Source organism: Triticum dicoccoides, chromosome 7B (genome assembly GCF_002162155.2).
Source record: "Triticum dicoccoides isolate Atlit2015 ecotype Zavitan chromosome 7B, WEW_v2.0, whole genome shotgun sequence".
Taxonomy (NCBI): domain Eukaryota; kingdom Viridiplantae; phylum Streptophyta; class Magnoliopsida; order Poales; family Poaceae; genus Triticum; species Triticum dicoccoides.
The window spans coordinates 188,488,704-188,493,457 of NC_041393.1; positions in this window are offsets into that span (position 1 = coordinate 188,488,704).

A 4,754-nucleotide genomic window follows, 5' to 3' on the forward strand; every position below is an offset into this window, starting at 1 on the left:
GCGGAGCTCCTGAGCTAGTCGGGGGAGCGAGGGGTGGTCGGAGACGGTGGCTATGGCGAACGGCGTCGACGGTGGTGTTCGGCCGTGTGAGAGGGGGAGCGAGAGAGAGGAGAGGAGAGCCGGGGGAGAGTGAGAGAGAGCAGGGGGGAGGGCGTGGCGTCGTCCAGGGCGTCGAGCGAGGAGGGGAGGCCAGGCAAGCAGGCGAGCAGGTGGCGTGGCGCGGTGGCGCACGCGCGCGCCAGCCACACTCCCCTCCCTCTGTCGGGACGAAGACGACAGAGGAGGGAGGTGGGCTGGGCCGGCTGCCGGCTGGGCCAGCCAGCTGGCTGGGCCGCACAATGGAGGAGCCCAGGTAAGCTCCTCCTGTTATATATTTTTCTGTTTTTTAATTTCTGACATTTGTTTTGATTTAAATAATATATTAAATCATTTATTTAACTTATGCCAATTTTTGCAGGAGCTATTTATATTATTCCAGAGCTCTTTTATAATTGGCATAATATTTGGGCATATATTAATATATATAATTAATATATTTCCAATGCAAATATTTATGCATTAATTCCAAATGCCCAAAATAAATGTCCATGAGCCACTAAAAATATTGGTTTGATTTTTATCTCTGTCCAATATTTTCAGAGAGCAACATGAGCATTTTCTTGGACCCTTTTGGAGAAATTTTTATTTGGGTCATTTTCAAAATGGTTCTGAGGGTTTCACAGATCCCCATTTCAAGTTTCTGATGAAAGAGTAGACATGATGCAACACTCTAATGCATGACTAGCTAGGGTGTGACATCTTGTCTGGTAATATTGATGGGCATGTTATTCAATTCTCTGGTGAAACTGCTAGAATTGCTAAACCCTGTAATAGAGATAAACATAGACCTGTGGTAGGCGTGCCCGTTATTTCTGTTAGGAGATCATTGTTATCGTGGCTTATGTGATATGGGTGCTAGTGCTAGTGTTATACCCATTGACTTATACAAAGAAATTATGCATGAAATTGCACCTGCTGAGTTAGAAGAAATTGATGTCACAATTAAACTTGCCAATAGAGATACTATTTCACTAGTGGGAATTGTTAGAGATGTTGAAGTCTTGTGTGGGAAAACGAAATATCCCGCTGATTTTCTTGTTCTTGGTTCTCCACAAGATAGCTTTTGTCCCATTATATTTGGTAGACCCTTCTTGAATACTGTTAATGCTACGATAGACTGCAAAAAGAATGTTGTTACTATTGGTTTGGACGATATGGTTCATGAGTTTAATTTCTCTAAATTTAGTAAACAACATCGTGAGGAAGAATTTCCTAGTAAGGATGAAATTATTGGTCTTTCTTCTATTGCTGTACCTCCTAGTGATCCTTTAGAACACTATTTGCTAGACCATGAAAATGGTATGTTCATGAATGAAAGAAGGGAAATAGATGAAGTATTCTTTAAACAGGAACCTATTCTGCAACACAATTTGTCTGTTGAAATTCTAGGGGATCCTCCTCCACCCAAGGGTGACCCCGTGTTTGAGCTTAAACCGTTGCCTGATAATCTTAAATATGCTTATCTTTATGAAAAGAAAATATATCCTGTCATTATTAGTGCTAACCTTTCAGAGCATGAAGAAGAAAGATTATTGAAAACTCTGAAAAAGCACCGTGCTGCTATTGGATATACTCTGGATGATCTTAAGGGCATTAGTCCCACTCCATGTCAACATAAAATAAATTTGGAAGCTGATGCCAAACCAGTTTGTGATCCTCAACGATGTTTGAATCCTAAAATGAAAGAAGTGGTAAGAAAGGAAATACTCAAGCTTCTGGAGGCGGGTATAATTTATCCCATTGCTGATAGTCAGTGGGTAAGTCCTGTCCATTGTGTCCCTAAGAAGGGAGGTATTGCTATTGTCCCTAATGATAAAGATGAATTGATTCCGCAAAGAATTATCACAGGTTATAGGATGGTAATTGATTTCCGCAAATTAAATAAGGCTACTAAGAAAGATCATTACCCCTTACCTTTTATTGATCAAATAGTAGAAAGATTATGCAAACATACACACTATTGTTTTCTAGATGGTTATTCCGGTTTTTCTCAAATACATGTGTCGGCTAAGGATCAATCAAAGACTACTTTTACATGCCCTTTTAGTACTTTTGCTTATAGACGTATGCCTTTCAGTTTATGTAATGCACCTGCTACCTTTCAAAGATGCATGACAACTATATTCTCTGACTTTTGCGAGAAAATTTGTGAGGTTTTCATGGATGACTTTTCCGTCTATGGTTCCTCTTTGATGATTGCTTGAGCAATCTTGCTCGAGTTTTGCAGAGATGTGAAGAAACTAATCTTGTCTTGAATTGGGAAAAGTGCCACTTTATGGTTAATGAAGGTATTGTCTTGGGGCACAAAGTTTTTGAAAGAGGTATTGAAGTTGATAAAGCCAAGGTTGATCCTATTGAAAAGATGCCATGTCCCAAGGACATCAAAGGTATAAGAAGCTTCCTTGGTCACGCCAGATTTTATAGGAGGTTCATTAAGGACTTCTCAAAAATATCTCGGCCTCTGACTAATTTATTACAAAAAGATGTACCATTTGTCTTTGATGATGATTACGTAGAAGCATTTGAAATACTTAAGAAAGCATTAGTCTCTGCACCTGTTGTTCAGCCACCTGATTGGAATTTACCTTTTGAAATTATGTGTGATGCTAGTGATTATGCTGTAGGTGCTGTTCTAGGGCAAAGAGTTGATAAGAAATTAAATGTCATCCATTATGCTAGTAAGACTCTAGACAATGCTCAAAGAAATTATGCTACTACCGAAAAGGAACTTTTAGCAGTTGTATTTGCTTGTGATAAATTCAGACCCTATATTGTTGATTCTAAAGTTACTATTCACACAGATCATGCTTCTATTAAATATCTTATGGAAAAGAAAGATGCAAAACCTAGACTTATTAGATGGGTTCTCCTGCTGCAAGAATTTGATTTACATATTGTTGATAGGAAAGGAGCTGAGAACCCTGTTGCAGACAACTTGTCTAGGTTAGAGAACGTTCTTGATTACCCACTACCTATTGATGATAGTTTTCCTGATGAACAATTAAATGTCATAAGTACTTCTCGTAGCACTCCATGGTATGCTGATTATGCTAATTATATTGTTGCCAAATTTATACCGCCTAGCTTCACATACCAACAAAAGAAAAAGTTTTTCTATGACTTGCGACATTACTTTTGGGATGACCCACATCTTTATAAAGAAGGAGTAGATGGTGTTATTAGACGTTGTGTACCTGAGCATGAACAGGAACATATCCTATGCAAGTGTCACTCCAAAGCTTATGGAGGACACCACGCTGGAGATAGAACTGCACATAAGGTATTGCAATCCGGTTTTTATTGGCCTACTCTCTTCGAGGATGCCCGTAAGTTTGTTTTGTCTTGCGATTATGTCAAAGAATTGGTAACATTAGTAGACGTCAAGAAATGCCTATGAATTATTCACTTGTTATTGAACCATTTGACGTTTGGGGCTTTGATTATATGGGACCTTTTCCTGCCTCTAATAGTTATACACATATTTTAGTTGTTGTTGATTACGTTACTAAGTGGGTAGAAGCTATTCCAACTAGTAGTGCTGATCATAACACTTCTATTAAAATGCTTAAGGAAGTTATTTTTCTGAGGTTTGGAGTCCCTAGATACTTAATGACTGATGGCGGTTCACACTTTATTCATGGTGCTTTCGGTAAGATGCTTGCTAAATACGACGTTAATCATAGAATTGCATCTCCGTATCACCCTCAGTCTAGTGGTCAGGTAGAATTGAGCAATAGTGAGCTCAAATTAATTTTGCAAAAGACTATCAACAGGTCTAGAAAGAATTGGTCCAAGAAACTTGATGATGCATTATGGGCCTATAGAACTGCATACAAAAATCCTATGGGTATGTCACATCCTAGTTAGCCATGCATTAGAGTGTTGCATCATGTTTACTTTTTCATCAGAAACTTGAAATGGGGATGACAGAACCCCCAGTCCCCTCTGAAACCAACTAGGGTTTACTAAAAAACTTTTTCAATGAACCTGAAATGCCCTTCTAAAATGCCCATCATTTTTGTCTTGGTTCAGAACCTCTGCCAAAAGTGGTGCACATTTTCCTAGGCCATCTTAGGGTTTTTGAATTAAATCATAAATATTTGAATTTGGGCATTTAAAATTATATAAAATATTTAAATGCTCAAATATCTCCAAACTAAATGTTTCATGTTGGAAATAATCCAACTATGGACCAGGAGTAATTTGGTGATTTTAGGAGTTGCCTAAGTATTTTATTTAATTCAACAAAGTTGCAGAAGTATTAAAAAAACAGAAACAGAAAGAAAATGGGAAAAGCTTACCTGGCGCCTGCTCCCGGCCCACCTGCCGGCCCAGCCCAGCACCGCTCCAGCGAGCTGCTTGCCGGCCAGGCAGGCAGGCAGGTGCCCGACGGCGACCGTAGCGTGCGCCATGCACCTGCTCGCCGCCTCGCCGCTCCCCTCGCCCGGTGACGTCGTGGATCAGCCTCCCTCGCTCCCCCGAACCCCCCAGACACCCCCTCTCCTCTCCAACTCCTCCCCCTCGCGCTCCCCCGCCATGGCCGATGCCACCATCGTCGTGCCTTTGTCGTAGCCGTGCTCCCCGCCGCCCGTGCGTCCTCTCACCGTGTCCAGGAGCTTCGCCGCTGTCCACTTCATCGAGCAGCCGAGCCCCTA